This window comes from Peromyscus eremicus, chromosome 7, assembly GCF_949786415.1.
Source record: "Peromyscus eremicus chromosome 7, PerEre_H2_v1, whole genome shotgun sequence".
In the NCBI taxonomy this organism is placed as follows: domain Eukaryota; kingdom Metazoa; phylum Chordata; class Mammalia; order Rodentia; family Cricetidae; genus Peromyscus; species Peromyscus eremicus.
This window is the reverse complement of record NC_081422.1, coordinates 98783928-98801182: the sequence shown is the minus strand read 5'-3', so window position 1 is coordinate 98801182 and position 17255 is coordinate 98783928. Positions and strand designations below refer to the sequence as shown.

At 42.8% G+C, this 17255-nt stretch overlaps 1 long non-coding RNA gene across 1 annotated transcript in view; it reads right to left on the bottom strand.

Annotated features, from left to right (window-relative positions):
• Window positions 1-9911: 9911 nt before the first annotated feature.
• LOC131915344 (uncharacterized) overlaps window positions 9912-17255 on the bottom strand; it is a 117695-nt gene continuing 110351 nt past the window's right edge. Inside the window, exons 3-4 of the long non-coding RNA XR_009380321.1 lie at window positions 11548-11676; window positions 9912-10492 (exon numbers count right to left, since the gene is read on the bottom strand). This is a non-coding gene — a long non-coding RNA (uncharacterized LOC131915344). The remainder of the gene's footprint in view (window positions 10493-11547; window positions 11677-17255) is intronic.

Sequence of the window (17255 nt, the reverse complement as noted above, 5' to 3'; positions counted from 1 at the left end):
GTGGCAGCAGTTTCTTAGAACCAAAATAAATGAAATAAATAAAGCACAACTAGACACTACAAGGAGCTGAAACTCAGGCTCATCACACCATCAACATTGTTTTTTACCCTTACTTCTTATTCATATTTCTATACCCCCTTTCACCCACATGATAGTCTCTCTCTCTCTCTCTCTCTCTCTCTCTCTCTCTCTCTCTCTCTCACACACACACACACACACACACACACACACACACACACACACACACACCTTCCTTCAAACTCCTGTGTTTAATGGCATGGCATCAGCAATGGCTCAACATGCTGTCCAAGTCTAATCAGAAGCTCCTACCTGTCACGTGCAATTTCAGATCCCAGCAGAGGACTTCATAAAGCCAGCTTAAGTTGCCCACAAGCTCTACTGGAAAGGGAAGCAAGTGGTCCAAAGCATCACTCTTTGATGTCGGGCAAAGGATCTATCTTCACTTCTTTTCCGTCACTCCAATAAGAGCAACTTAAGACAGGAAAGCTTTGTTTTGGCTTATGGTTGCCAAGGGATACATTCCATCATGGTAGGGAAAGCATGGCAGCAAAGGCATGAGGCCAGCCTATCACCCTGCACCAGCAGTCTGGATCTGGAAGTAGAGAGAAAACCTCAAATCCCACCCAACCCCCGTGACGAACTTCCTCCACAAAGTCCCCATGTCCTAAATGTCACATAACCTTCCCAAACAGTGCCACCAGCTTTTTTAGAAAAAAGGCATGAAGCAGTCACATTGAAAAAGATCACCTTCACGTTGTTCAGGAAGGCAACTAAAATGCACAGGGAGCATGTACGTTTCTTTAACTAATAACTTGAGGACAGTAGCCATAATGTCTCAGATTTCTACAACTTTATCGAGAAGAGGTCCAGCTGGCTGTAACAGAAGTGAATCTGGAGTTCTGTCTATTCCACTTACAGGATAAGTTTGTGCAAAGCCTTCTCTTTTTACCCAGGATGGGGCCAAAGCAACCAAACTCTAGTGCCAGGAAAGATACAGGTTATGATGACCCCAATCATGAATAATGAAAAAGAAACAACCCTCTCTGATAGGTTGTTGTCCAAAGATTACTATAACAATGCCCTCATCTCATTCTTCCCTTACACCATGACCTTGACATTTCTCCAGTGAATGATAGACTCTATGTCTCTTCTGCTTGGACCTTGGCAGGACTCTGTGACTTCCACAACCAACAGAGCAGAGTTGCACTGCAGCTTTTGAAGCTAGATCATGCAAAACACCTTCCCATCCACCATGTTCCTTTAGGGTGTTTACTTTTGGATCCTACCCACTGTACCTCAAGGAAGCTGGGCCAGACCACATGGAGAGGCCACATGCAGATGTACAAGAGCCCAGCTGTGGTTCCAGTCAATGGCTAGGATCAAGTGACAGATGTAAGAGAAGAAATACCTCCAGATGATTTCCACCCCAAGCCATTGAGAAATGCCCATAATCTGAATGTCAGGACCTAGGTTTCACAGGGTCACCTGTGACAAGTTCCAGGCTGGTTCCTTACCCACAGGATCTGTTGAGTATGATCGTTGAGGTTATTTGGAACCACTGAGTATGGGCCTTTGTTTCACTGGTAAATCATCTTGTAGAGTCTATGAGCAAAATCTTAGTCTTCAACATAACTTTTCCTGAGAACCTTTATCCTAGTTTTCATTTTAAAAAGAAAGCCTTCTATTGTATTACTACTGACCACATGATTTTTTTAAATGACAGTAGCAAAACATCCATTAAACCCGAAGTCCTATGCCTGTGTTTTATCATCCACTGTAGTAACTAATTAAAGCCAGTGCCACTTATTTGTGATAAAGCGTGATTTTTTTTAGGACACAAAGAAGCCTAAAAATGATCTCAACTCTAACACATTTGTCCTCAGAGTCCTCCACACACCTGCTGTTGTTAACTTCCCTTCAGGTTTGGCAAAGTTGAAAGATCCCAAGTGCTTCCTTCTCAGACTATAAACAAAAGGTCCATTGGTTTTAGTAACTTCTGAGGATTTCAATATCTGATTCCCTGGGATGAAAATTCTAGACTCAGGATACCAAGACAGCATGGTGGTTAATCGTGCTTGACGTGCAATCATGAGGGTCCCAGCATCTGTGTAACAAGCTGGATCACCCCATTGCAAGTGCCTATAACTCCAGGGTCTGAGGTGGGTAGAGAAGAGGATCCCTGGGGCTTTTATATCCCAGCCTCCCCAAGGCTTTGGAGAGAGACTCTGCCTCAAAGGAACAGGCAGAGTGACAGAGAACACCCAGTGTCTTCTGGCTTCCATGCAGCCCCAACTCTATTCCCCACTCTCTATTTTCAATAATGAATAATGACTTTCAATCCCTCCAATCACTGACTTTCAATAATGAATAAGAAAAGCAAAGCTGCCAGTTAATCATTGAGGCTTGGCAACATTTTCTTAGAAAACTTTGACTTCATTTCTTCTTCCCTAGGATGGTAAATCACCCCACATCATTTAGCAAATACTCAGAGACAAATTCTCCTGGGTATTTTATTTTTCAAGTTTTTGTTGGCATGTATTAATTATGCATAATAGTGGGTTTATTGTGACATTTTATACATATATATTATGTATTTTGATTATAGTTATCACTCTTGTCTTCTCTTGTCCTCTATTCCAGATGATCCTCTTCCCAAGCAGCCCGTTTCTACTTTGATGCCTTTTAAAAAATATGCGTGTGTGTGTGTGTGTGTGTGTGTGTGTTCATGTTAGGGGTACACATGTATATGTGGAGGCCAGAGGACAACTTTGGCCATCAACCTCAGAAATACTGTCACCTTCTTAGAGACAAGATATCTCATTGGCCTGAAGTTCACCAATTAGACTGTTTATGCCTCTTAATGCTTGTGCCTTCAGCTGGCCAGGGAGCACCACACAGGCCCCCTATCTTCTCCTCTGCAGTGCTGAGGTCACAAGTACCACCATCATGCCTGACATGTTCTACCACCATGCCTGACACGTCCCACCACCATGCCTGACATGCACCATCACCATGTCTAACATTTTTGCATGGACTCTGCAGATAGAACTCAGGTCCTCATACATGTGAGTTGAGCACTCTGCTGACTAGGGTTTCTACGCAGCCCTATTGTTTTTCCCTTGGTGACCCAGAGTTTAATTAGGGTTACATACAGAAGCATGGGCAACTTGATAGTGGCTACATCACCAAAGAAAATGTCAGCCTCAGCAACTGCCTACAGATCCTAATGAAGAGTAGGCCACATGACCCCCTCCCTGCTCCGCGACAGACAGTATTTTTTGCCCTACTTACTATTTTAACATGGAAGTTTTTCACTGTGTGACAGGTACATGAGCTACAGGGAAATTGAAATACAAGGTAACCTCAGAGTTCAAAGCTTGGTGCATCAGAGGAACTCACGAAGTATTCTTTTCCTCTCCTCCTTTCTTTAACTTCCTATTACTATCCCTGATTATTCTGCTTTATGCTTTGAGTCCCTTTGAGCCCCTATTCCTCTGGTGACCCCTTCTGTGATTTGAGGGTGCAGTCTCTTCAAAGGAGGAACTGACAGACCAGAGAACTATATAATTAAAAATTGATATAGGCTATCTGCATAGCATTTCAAGAAAGCCATCCCCATCCCTCCTGTCCCCTCACTCCTCCCGTCTCCATCTGCTCCTCTAAACTACCCTCCTCACACACACAGTAGATCCAACAACCCAGTCTCTTGTTTATTCTCGGTCCCTCCAGGCAGTAACTGACGTACAGGTGTGTGTTTTATGAATGGAGAGTGAATGGTGGAGGTGCACAAACACTAAGAGGAAGCCAGTACAGCATGAAGATACAACAAGCCCATATTTGGAAAAACTTTAAGATATTTCTGGTCTTTTTTAATTTTTGTAGATTTATTTGATGTATCTGAGTATTTCGCCTGCATGTATATATGTGCACCACATATGTTCTTGGTACTGGTGGGGTCAAGAGTGGGTATCAGATCCCCTAGAACTGGAGGTATAGACGGTTATGAACTGTCATGTGGGTGCTGAGAATTGAGTCTGGATCCTCTGCAGGAACATGTATTCTTAACCACTGAGCCTTCTCTTCACCCCTATGTTTCTGGTATTTTAGAACATTCGATAAATAATTTGCAAAACCGGACCCCAATCTGCCCATTTCCTGCTTCCACATCCTATGAAATGTGGCTTTGCAGCTTCTCCCATTGAAACATGGAATTGAGTGTTTTCACAGCTTGAATCTGGATCTGTTCTGAAATTCATCCCTTTCTACATCTAGGTGTGGGACCCTCTCACTGGCATGTGGGCAAGCTTAGGCTAGCCTGCTGGAGGCCCAGAGACCATATAATAGAGCACCGCTCAGCATCCCAAGTGATCCCCTAGACCAGTCCACCTGCAGCTGACACCGAAACGTGTGAGACATCTCTGCTGTGCTCACGTGGACACTCGGACCTCCACTGAGCACGGCTGCAAGAGTGGGTGACTGAAGCAGAGGAACACTCACCCAGGCCACAGGCGTTTGTAAGAAGTTGATGCTGTGACTTGAGGCGACTGACTTTTGAGTGTGGCTTTGCCACAATCACTGAGGAACAGGAACATTCTAAAAAAGTAAAATGAAACAAAAACCTTAGTAGATGTTCTCAAAGCAATGGCAGTGGAAGGTTTGGGGGTTTGGAAAGATTGAAATTTAGATGGTAAGAGTGTGTGTGTGTGTGTGTGTGTGTGTGTGTGTGTGTGTGCGCGTGCGTGTGCACTCGGGTGCTTGTGCATGCATGGGTGCAGGCAAAAGGCCAGAGGTTGACTTCAGGGAACTTCTTCAGTTGCTTTTCATTGAACTTGTTGAGACAGGGTCTCTCGTTGAACCCAGAGCTCACTAAGATGGCTAGATTGACTGGTCAGCAAGCCCCAGGGGTCCACTTCTCTCCATCCCTAACCCTAACTCTACCCTCAGAGCTGGAATTACAGGTGTGTGCCATTGTGCCTGAGTTTTCATGTGGGTGCTGGGAAAAGGTCAAGGCAGCAGGAACCAGAAACAGCTGGCCACACTACATCCACAGTCAGGAAGAGGAGAGCAGTTGTTGAGGAGGCAAGCTGTTGCACAGAGCCTTTTCTCCATGTTCTCAGTCCAAGATCCCAGCCAGGGAAGAGTGTCACCCGTAGTGGGGCGGGTCTTCTGACCTCAGTTAAGGAAATCAAGATAATCCCTCATCAGGCATGCCCAGAGTGACTCTGAATTCTAGCAAGTTGAAAATTAACACTAAACATCACATACCCATTTCCATTCAATAAAGAATTCTATAAGGCAATTCCACCACAGAGAGAGAGAGAGAGAGAGAGAGAGAGAGAGAGAGAGAGAGAGAGAGAGAGAGAGAGAGAGAGATTAAAAATCCATACTTGGCTGCAAATAGCTTGTTTGTTTAGCATCAGAGCAGCTGCTCCCTGAACAGACCTCCACCCCCACCCCCCATCCCCCCACCTCTAGCCTACCAAATCCATTGCTCCTGGGTAAATCTTAAAGATTCTAGTTTGGCATTTCAACATTTTTGGAAAGCCCTAAATGTTGTGCTTAATTATCAGTCACCAAAAATTTTTAAATAACAGAACAGAGATCTTGAATATTTTAAAAGAAAGGGACCTTCCTAGCAGCCATGAAGAGGTAGAGATGACAAACATGCCCCTATGCCACATTTTGCCCAAACTTCTCTAATTCTTTTCTTCCCAACATTCCAAAGTTAACAGCCCAACAGTGTGGCTAACTCTGGAGCCCAACTCAAGAAAGGCTTCTGATCCACCTGCTGTGCTTGTGGTATACAAGGACTTGTTTCCAAACCCCTTCCCTCTCCTCCAACAATCACCCGCTGCTATTTTCACTTCCTACCCCATCTCTGGAGCAGAAGATTAATGAATGAACTGTCGCTCTGAATGATGTAGACCTTGAACACTTGTGAGTCATTTATTCTGAACGCTTCTTCTCCCACCTAACCTTGAGCTTCCAGGTGCATGACAGATAGTTGGACATGAGTTTTGACCTAATTTTTTTTCATTGCATCTTCTACAGATACATTTAGAAAGATTTATAATGGGGAAGAATTGTAACCTGTCTACCCGTTCATCTAGGTAGTCATTGGTAGACGTTCTGGCCTTTGAGTTGCTACAATCCCCAATAATAATACTTCCGTTTCCTCTAGCCTGACCACCATGAGCACATTCACTTGGTTTGCAAGAATCAAACACTTAAACCCCTCTTTTTTATGCAGATCTCAATTCTTCAACTTCATCCAAAGTCAAAGATACAGTTTTGATAATGTGTGGTTACTATGTAGTCCTTGAAAATGGCTTCTAGGATGATTAAATTTGTAAATTGATTGGGTTAAGAAACATTTACAAGGTTAGTAAGGCTCATAGCTGGGTGCATATGTGATGACATTTTCTGTAGTGACTGAATTATGGGGCCCCTGACCTAATCAATGGATAAATAATATGATAGGATTCCTATTGTACTAACATTGATAGAAGGAAGTAAAAGGAAGTGGGACCCAGTTGAACAAAGTAGACAGTGGGATGGGGGTTCTTGGAGCCTGTATCTGTCCTGGTTTACTATGTGACTTCTTTCTCTCTCCCTTTTCTTCTACCTCCGCCTTCTCTGCTTTCTGTCCATCATGAGATGAATTTTTTTCCCTACTACATGTTTCTGTTTCCAAAATATTCCACATAAGTACACAGAGCAGAAAGCAGAAGCCAAAATCTGTTGGGCACTTGGTTGCAATGACTCAAAAAGTAGCTAATGTATCCACCAACAATGTCCATGTCTTTTTACACTCTTCCTGGACCTGGATGGTCTTCAGAGTGTTTTGACCTATGCATTACAGGGAAAGCAGTATTCTCCAAGTTCAGGGGTCAGATCCAAAGCTTATAAGTAGCTCTGCTTCTTCTCCAGGTACCCACCAGCTCTTCTGTGAAATATCTAAGCCACATGGATGAGACAGTCAGCACTGACACTAAAGACATGAGCTATCTCCATCTCTAGCCCAGTGAGCCCAATAGTGTAGCCCTTGATTGTGTAACAAGGAGTAGGGAAACATCTAACAGAATCCGATAAGCTGTAGACTCTTAAGAAAATAGAATGGCAGTGGCTTCAAAGCACTGTTTTGAAGTATATTCTTATACAACAAGAAATAAATAGCAAATTTTAGAAATTCTCACTTAAAAACTAAAATGAAGGTGTGGGGAATGGAGACTCACAACCTACATATGGGAGAAAATTCATATGGTTACTATAGTAGGTGGTTTGGAAGCATTCATTCATATTGCATTTGTGTATGCCCTATAATTCAGCAATTTTACTTCCAAGTACCTATTCTGAGATGTCAACCATACATGTTCCAAGGAAAAGATACAAATAGACCTAAATCAATGATATGATATGAGAAAAAAGATATCCATCAATAAAGGAATGTTCATGTACCTAATATAGAATATTTTTACCTGATAAAAAACAAGGTATATTTACTGAATCTGATAGAAGAGAAAGTGGAAAATAATCTTGAATGCATTGGCACAGGAGACAACTTTCTGAACAGAAAACCAATAGCACTAAGGTTAATAAATGGGACCTCATGAAACTGAAAATTTTCTGTAAGGCAAAGGACACTGTCAATAGGACAAAATGGCAGCCTACAGAATGGGGAAAGATCTTCACCACCCCCACATCTGACAGAGGACCAATCTCCAACATATATAAAGAACTCAAGAAACTAGATAGCAACAAACCAAATAATCCAATTTAAAAGATGGGGTACAGGTCTAAACAGAGAATCCTCAACAGAAGAATCTCAAATGGCCAAGAAACACTTACCTTAAGCAGATGTTCATCATCCTTAGCTATCAGGGAAATGCAAATCAAAATGACTCTGAAATTCTATCTTATATCTGTCAGAATAGCTAAGATCAAAAACACAAGCAACAGTTCATGCTGGAGAGGATGTGGAGCAAGGGGAGCACTCCTCAATTGCTGGTGGGAGTACAAACTTGTACAGCTACTTTGCAAATCAGTGTGGTAGTTTCTCAGAAAACTGGGAATCAGCCTACCATAAGACCTGGCCAGTGATACCACTCTTGGACATATACCCAAAGGATGCTCAAGCATACCACAAGGACACTTGCTCAGTTATGTTCATAGTAGCTTTATTTGTAATAGCCAGAACCTGGAAATGACCTAGATGTCCCTCAACTAAGGAATGGATAAAGAAAATGTGGTACATTTACACCATGGAGAACTACTCAGTTGTAAAAATCAAAGACACCAGGAGATTTGAAGTCAAATGAAGGGAACTAGAAAAAATTATCTTGAGTAAAGTTACCCAGACCAAGAAAGACAAATATGGTATGTGCTCAATCATAAGTGGATATTAGCTATAAAATAAAGGATAACCATGCTATAGTCCACAGCCCCAGAGAGGTTAGGTAACAAGGAGGGTTCGTGGGGGAACACCTAACTCTCCCTGGGAAGGGAAAACAGAAAAGACTTTGTGAGTGGACTGAGGATGAGTTGGGATGGGAACAGGAGCAATCAGGTTGGGAGTCGGGGGACAGAGAGGGAGAGTACTGAAAGAGACTACTGGAAAGGGAGAGCATTTCAGGGTCAGGTAAAAACCTGGCAGAAGGGAATCTCCCAGGAATGTACAAGGATGACCCCAGCTTAGACTCCTAGCAATAACGGATATGTAGACTGATCTGGCCATCTCCTGTCACCAGACTGGTGCGTAGCCCAATTCTCATCAGAGAGACTTCATCCAGCAACTGATGGAAACAGATGCAGACTCACAGCCAAACATTAGGCGGAGTTTGGGGAATCCTGCAGAGGATGGGGGGAAAGAATTTTAGGAGACAGAGGCGTCAAAGACACCACAAGAAAATCCACAGAATCAACTAACCTGGCTCATAGGGACTCACAGAGACTGAACTGACAACCAGGGAGCCTGAATGAGACTGACCTAGGCACTCTGCATATATGTTATGGTGGTGTAGCTTGGTTCTCCTGTGGGACTCCTAACCATGGGAACAGGGGCTGATTCTGACTCTTTTACAGCCCTTTGGGACCTGACTCCTCATACTGGGTCACCTTGCCCAGCTTTAACACATGGGGAGGTGCTTAGTCTTACTGCAACTTGATATGCCATGTTTTGTTGATACTCATGGGAGGCCTGCCCTTTCCTGAACAGAAATGGAGGAGGAGTGAATTGGGAGGGAGGGGTGGGAATAGAAGGTGGATTAGGGGAGGGACTGGGAGGAGAGGAGGGAGGGGAAACTGCACCTGGAATAATCTATAGTGTTAAAATAATTAATTTTTAAAAATTAAAATAAAATAAATTTTAAAAACGAATAAGGTATATTCTAGTTTCATTCTGTTACTGTGATAAAACACTTAGACCAATTTGGGAAAGTAGTGGTTTGTTTGGCTTACATTTGCAAGTTACAATCATTGAGGGAAATCAGGGCAGAATTCTGGGGACAGGAACTATGAAAGAGCTCTGCTTGCTGTCTAATTCACTGTATCACTTTCTTATCTAGCCGGAGATTATCTGCCTGAGGAGTGGAGCTTCCCACAGTGGAATGGGCCTTCCTATATCAATTAATAATCAAGACAATAACCTACAGACAATATGATCAGGATAATCCTCCAATTGAAACTGCCTCCTCACACGACTGTAGGCTATTTCAAGTTGACTGTCAAAGCTAACTGGGACATTATAGCTGTAGGAACCAACATAAAACACATCTCCAACACATTTCTGAGTGAAAATAATAAAAAGTGATACTACAGTATTTTGGTTAAAATATTAAGGCAACTCCACATAGTTAAAAGGGAGGTTTATTTTGTGGGGTAACTTACAAGTGAAGGGAAAGGTTACAGGGTCTGGGAAAGTTGTAGTGCAGTCCAGCGGTGTTCTCTGGAGAACTCTGCTGGGTCTACCTCCAGTGTCCAGGGTCCAGGAACCAAGAGAGCCGGCCCATCCAGATCTCAGGTCTTCAGCATCCTCTCTCAGCCCCACCTTGTAGGCGTGACAGTTACCGAAGCCTCAATGGGGGTTGGAACTTCCAGATCAAAACTGGAATGGCTACCCACTACAACAGCATGTAAAATAGGAGCATTAATAGCAAGCATACTCATAACAATATATACATGAATATATTTTTGTATTATATAATTGCCTATATATCTGAATGTGTTGAAAATCTGAAGGAATTAACTGCATTTATACCCATGATAGAAGTAGATATATTGTAATAAGCAACTCTGAGATTTTGACAATTTAGCATAAGAGTCTATTTCATCCTCTTAGAAAATGCAATATGGGTCAAGTGGCTTTCTTATGTGGTTCCCCTCCATAGCAGCTTGGCGATCTGATTTGCTTCCTTTGCAGAGTTACACAATATGGTACTTGTGGTCTTTAGCCTGCTTACACCTGGGAGAAGACCTGTGGAAAGAGCACATTAGCTTTTCACTAATATAGCTTAGGCATGGCAACACATCATTATTGCTCACAGTCAACTGGCTAGAATGATTCACAGGGTGGGGCCCAACCTACTGCAGTCTTGTTTTGAGACATTTACATAATTTTAATTATTTCCCATCATCATAGATAATACTACACTGTGTGTGCGTGTGATAAGCCGAAAATCTCTTAATCCATTATCTCGCTTTAAGCTCACAACAATCGTGTGTGAAAGGCAAGCTAGCTGTGAGTCTCACTGTTGAACAAAGAGAAGAAATTACAGCCTAGGGACTCTTGACCAGAATTTCGTAGCTATAAAACAGCTGAGATTCAAATGAACACCATGGTGCTTAGGTTTGGTTCTCTTAGGACGAAACTGCCAATTACCTTCCTTCTCTACATCATATCTTTTGAGCTAGCCTCAGTATGAGAGGATGAAAGGAATTTAGCCAGAGAACAGATAAGGACTTTTAGGACATGAAAGAAATAACTATTTCAAGAATCTGGGTCAGAGTGATTTTGAAAAACTGTTTGCTTCCATGTCTGTCTCCTTGGCTAGAATATGGTGTTCTAAACCGGATGGGCCATATCCCCACCCCCTGAAATCCCACTGTCTGCCACAGGACCTAGCTGAGAACACTAGACAAGTACTTATTGGATGGGCACATGTATGGACAAATGAATGGAGACAAAGATATGTTGCACTGATAAAAAATCATTGCTTTTTTTTTTTAACCTTGAATACATCTAAACCCTTTCTACTCAAACCTACTTTCTGAAGCAGCCAATATCAGAATTGTCAAGAACTGAAAATAGACAAAGACTCTTAGACCTCACCTAAGATATACTAAATTAAAAATCTTCATATTTATAGATCTCAAGATGAACCCTAAGCATTTTAAATTCTGGGTAAATGCAGATGCACGGTCCTGAGTTAGCACTTCTTATTGTATAGACAGAGCAGCCCTGGAGATCACTGACAGTCTCCAAGATGCCCCAGGACTTGAGGAGAAGCCAGTCTCGAAGCATAGTCCTACCCCCGACCGGATCTGATGCTTGTTTGTGTCAGAGTCTCTTCTCAACATCTAAGAAATACACAACAAATTGAGTCTGTTTGGATTGGATGCATTTAGCATCTCTGTGTGTGTAGGACGTCAGGATGAGACCTGTAATGACAAAAGGGATACATTATTAAACCTGTGGAAATTTTAAAAGATACAGGGTCAGAAGCAGCACTCCAGTGCCACATGTAAATCTTCCTTTTCGTGTCCTGGTGTCTCCTCCCATCTTCCAAGGCTGCTCCAGTTTACGATCATTTCAGAGCACCATGCAGGGCACAGCATGCTATAAAAAAAAACCCTAGAATGTATGCCACATCCTGAAACTAATACTGGTACTAAAATGAATGCCTACTCCAACATTTCCACAGAGGTAATTTCCTTTAAATCCTTATAAATGTAGGCTGGAATTATATACGTAACACAGACAAAGAAAACTAAGTCCAAAAAAAAAAAAATTAACTTGTCTAAGTCACTTTGGAGATTCAGAATCTTAGCATCTAAAAGTCCAAGATGGCCTGACGTGAACCCTCTTAAACTGCCTCGGGTGACTAACAGACAGCATGGGCAGCAATATCCATTTTGTCCAGCCAAGGGAGGATGATGCAATGGGGGCAGAGGTCAGCTGACTCTAGTGTCTGGGCCCATTTGAAAATACTGAGAGGAGTTATCCAAGAAGAGCCCAGTCCTAAACCTCCTGGACACACTCCAGCCACACATGCAGCGCCAGGGCCCTGGAGGTTTATTCTGACCTCTCCAGAGATTGCAGATCACTCATGGAGAGACAGATGCTGCACAGCATCAACTCCATGGCTAAAGACACCAAAGCAACACCACTCATGTGACGTGTCCAGAATAGGGCACAAAACTCCTGGGAAGCTAGGAATCTCTACTGGTGTCTCATGAATCTAGCTGCAAGGCTTTCCCAATAACGGATCCCTTACAGTCCAATACCTGGATACATGGGACCAAGAGATGTTCCTGAATAAAAATACATGGAAATCAAGCAGCTCTGTTCCTCCAAGTGGGCGTAACTCGGGATTTGATAAACAATTACTGCTCAAACCAGAGGCTAAAAAGCATAGCTTTGTAAGATTTTTCAAAGCCAAGGAACCAATGACATAAAAGGGTCAAGCCATGGCTGGTAAGGTGCCAGGAAAGAATCAGCACCTGGATCTAAAGCATTCTTGTCTGTTTTGTGAGGTTATCTTTGATGTGTTTAAACCCAGTGGGTTGCTTCCTCTTTTTAAACATCGGGATTATTTTCCTCCATGTTCTCTTCCAGTCTCACGGCTATGAGAATGCTAACTCACGTGACACAGACTTCAGAATTCCTCTTTCCAAATCTGACGTCACTTCTGAGTAGCAAAAGTGTGTATCAGGCAGCTCAGTCAACTTTTCTTGTGCATGTGAATGTATGTTATGCATGTGCATGCCACGCATGTGCAGGTGCCCATGGAGGAGAGAAGAAGGTGTTGGATCCTCTGGAGCTGGAGTTACAGCACCTGTGAGCTACCCAGTGTCGGGTACTGGGAACTGAACTCGGCCCTCTAGAAGAGCAGCAAGCACTCTTAACCACTGAGCTGTCTCTCCAGCCTTTCCTTGGACTTTAACAGATAATCTCAACCTTAATTTGTCCAATCTGAGCTCCATCTAAATCTTCTACCAAAACTTGTTGCACCCTCATTCTTCTGTAGTTAGATAAATACGCAACTTTTTACTAGTTCGTCCAATTCAAAAAGTGACCAATAACATCTACTGCTCTTTTTCGTTAAGACCTCACATCCAATCTACTAGCATGTTCCATAGCCTGTAATATTAATATGTGCCATATCAATCTACATGCCATCCTCACCATTGTACCCCCTGAGTCAACCTCTGTAGCTAGAGTTTTCCTGCCTGGCCCATGGTCAGGGCAAATCTCTCTCACCCGCCAGTCCCACAGCCACTCAGACCCGACCAAGTAAACACAGAGACTTATATTGCTTACAAACTGTATGGCCGTGGCAGGCTTCTTGCTAACTGTTCTTACAGCTTAAATTAATCCATTTCTATTCATCTATACCTTGCCACGTGGCTTGTGGCTTACCGGTACTTTACATCTTCCTTGTCCTGATGGTGGCTGGCAGTGTCTCCTTCACCCAGCTTCCTGTTCTCTCAATTCTCCTCTCTGTTAGTCCCGCCTATACTTCCTGCCTGGCCACTGACCAATCAGTGATTTATTTATTGACCAATCAACAACACATTTGACCTACAGACCATCCCACAGCAAACCTCTCTGTTTCCTTGTGACTCATTTCCTAACACCCAGGATGATCTTTGAAATCATGCATCAGGTCATGCTACAACTCTACTCCAAACTATCTGAAGGCTTTCCAAAGTGCTTGGAACAAATCCAAATACAGTGCTGTGGTCCATAAGTCCCCCCACCGAGCCACTCCCTGCCTGCCTCTTCAATTTCATCTTCTATCATGCTTTCTCTCACTGATTCAAACAAGAGATCCTTTCCTGGGTACCTGGTTGTGGGAATTTGTTCTGTTCAGCCAATGGCTTTGGGGTAGAAAGCCCTAGGGTGTGGTCTTGCCTACATATGTGACTGCTTAAGAGCAGAGGAACAGGCTCATGCACTCTCTTGGGTGGTGGGAGGAGAAGCAAGCCTTGCCAGTTGGTCCCGCTCGCCCTTGGGCAGAACGAGAGGACAGTGGCAGCTCAATCAACAGGATCAGCGGCAGAATCTTCCCTTTTCTCTATTAGTGAGTCTGCATTTCCATTGCACCCCTTAATAAATTATTAAATAGACTTTTGTGGGTTCACACTTCAGTACCTAGAATATGCTGCCTTGATTTCACAGTAGGCCTTTGTCCCTGCCTTGTAAATGCCACATAAGTACATGAACACATTTGTGTTCCAATAAAGCTTTATTTACAAAAACAGATCATCCGCTGAACTGGCCCCGTGGCCCATGGTTTGCCAGCCTGTCATCTAGATGAGCACTTGGCTATAGGGAATGTTCAGTAAACATTTACTGAGTGCATAAAGGAATGACAGCATAGGACCTACATGGAACAATAATGGGAAGAAACGCTAAATAAAACGGAAGGAAAAAAAAACAAATATCAGCAGGGTGTCTCTTATACACATCTAGCAATAAATGATTATTAGCAGAGCCTTTAGTTGTCTCCTTAAAACAACTAAAAGTTAGTGTTTCAGTCCCTCTGAAAATTATCAAAGAACTGAAAACATGCTCTGTACTAAAATCACATGGGTCAGCTAGACCCTATGGCATCAGGATATTCTTGGGAGCCAAATTAAAGACCCCTTCCTGTGCTTGGATCAGAAAGGGCCTGAGTATAGAAAGGGTGGCATGTTTCATCTCAGGATAATCAAATGATGCACTTGTTACTGCAGCATTAAAGGCTCATTAAGAGAAAACTATTGCCTCCTGGCATCCTAATCTCTGAGCAGAGATGTACCATTGTGTGGTGGTATTGTGTTCCCCAAAATATTGTGCACCCTAATAAACTTATCTGGGGTCAGAGAACAGAACAGCCACTAGATACAGAGGCCAGAAAATGGTGGCACTCACACCTTTAATCCTAGCTTTCTGGAGGCATGGATCTCTGTGAGTTCAAGGCCACACTGGAAACAGCCAGGCATGGTGACTCATGTCTTTAATCCCAAGAAGTGATGGCAGAAAGCAGAAAGGTATTTAAGGCCTGAAGACAAAAAAAACTGTAAGCATTTGGCTGGTTAAGCTTTTAGGCTTCTGAGCAATAATTCAGCTGAGATTCATTCTGGATGAGGACTAGGAGGCTTCCAGTCTGAGGAAACAAGATCAGCTGAGGAATTGGTGAGACCTTTTAAGATTCCTGCTACACCATTGTTTCCTCCTTTGAGAGTCAATCTAGTTGGAGCAGCCAATCACCTGGCCAAGAGACTGCCTCTCAGAAAGTTGGGGGTTACTTTATACCATTCTGAAGAGGTAATAATAATTATCCCTTTGATGAGATAATATACTTTTCTTTCCCAGAATTCTTCCCCTACCACAGTCTCTATGAGCCACCATAGGGTTCTAAGTCGGCCTGCCTTTCTGATTGTAGTGTTTCCTTTTTCTTCTCTTCTGTCTCTTTCTTTTGGATGCTGGCCAGAGCCTTAGTGTGCTTTCTCTGGTAGTTTGGGCTTCCATAACTTGTTCTCTAGAGTTTCCCCTCTTCCCCACTGTTGAACTGCCTGTCTAACGTGCAGCTTACCTCCATGCCAGCTTAATTCAAACGACATGGCTTTCTCTCCTCCTCTTCTTCATCTCCCTCCTCCTGGAGCTGTTGAGATTTACAGCTAGGGTCTCTGATTAAATTGTTCTTGAACTTTTTGAATCTGTTCTTAAATTCTTTTATTAATGATACTAAGAACCCCAGAAGGGGACTCTATCTCCCCTTTGATGGGTGCAACTCTGACAAGACTCCCAAAACTTTCTGGCAACACTGTTTCTAAAAGACTTTGGGGACTTTCCCACCGTCAGTTCTTCCCTCTGCTTCCACCACCCTTTCAACTACATTCTCAGTAGCCCATGCCAAGTTATCCTTTATAAATGATAAGAAAAAAACTGTGATTAGAACACGATAATATATGATGGCCCTTTATCTGAAAAAGATGGGATTGCTCAATTACCAAAGAAACTTGTAGACACAGCAGGAGATTTGGGTTTGATGGAAAGAAAAGTCTAGTTTTAAATGTGGCAAATCCCACAGTTCTGGATAAGGAGCAGGACTGGTGCTGCCCTCAAGAGTAACTGCCCATTCTTGCCAACCTAAGAGTAACAGCATTTACAAGATTCCCCTCTATAATCCATGATAACTGGCTGAGTTACTGTTGCCAGGCTCACTGTTGTGGCCCCATCACTGAGAGAAGAATTCAGGATGAATTCTCCAGAAACATAGTTACATACTTGCTATCTATTGAGATTGTATGAGACTCTGAACTCCAGGCACCTCAGGGATTAAGAAGACATTTGTAGCCATCTCGCCACCATTTCTGGAAAAAAATAAATTTTCAAGCAGTAGAGGACTTTTGAGTTAAAGGAAAATGATCTCAATAAAATCTCTTGGGAACTCATTGTATACAGAAGGTGGGGGTATATTCATACCCACTAGCTGGGGAATAAAACAAAGAAGACACAATCTCTAAGGGGAATCTTTTCCTCGCAGGACTATGGATGATTTGGGAGTTATACAGAGAGAGAGACAGAGACAGAGAGAGACAGAGAGAGACAGAGAGAGACAGAGAGAGACAGAGAGAGACAGAGAGAGACAGAGACAGAGAGACAGAGACAGAGGAGAAGCAGTTTTTCCTCCTGCTTTTTGAATTATGATTTCTGAGGGGAAAAATGGGTAAGGGGTAAAATTTTCCTGTTACAAGCTCTAGTCTTCTGAAAGTCTGACTCCAAATCAAATCAAATTTTAGTAACTCTAAAAGCTCAAGTCATCTGTTCACTAAGTTGATGATGAGCACCATCTACTGGGCAATACCCAAACTCTGTTTTAGGGATATTTCCGTGAAGTTTGCAAAGAAATTCAGGGTCCCTGTTATACAATGGTCCTTTGGCATATTTGAAAAATATCCTGGAAATCTGGTAGCTTCTTGGATTCATCTGAAAGTACTATCTTAGGTTTTCTTAGAGAGTTAAAGGT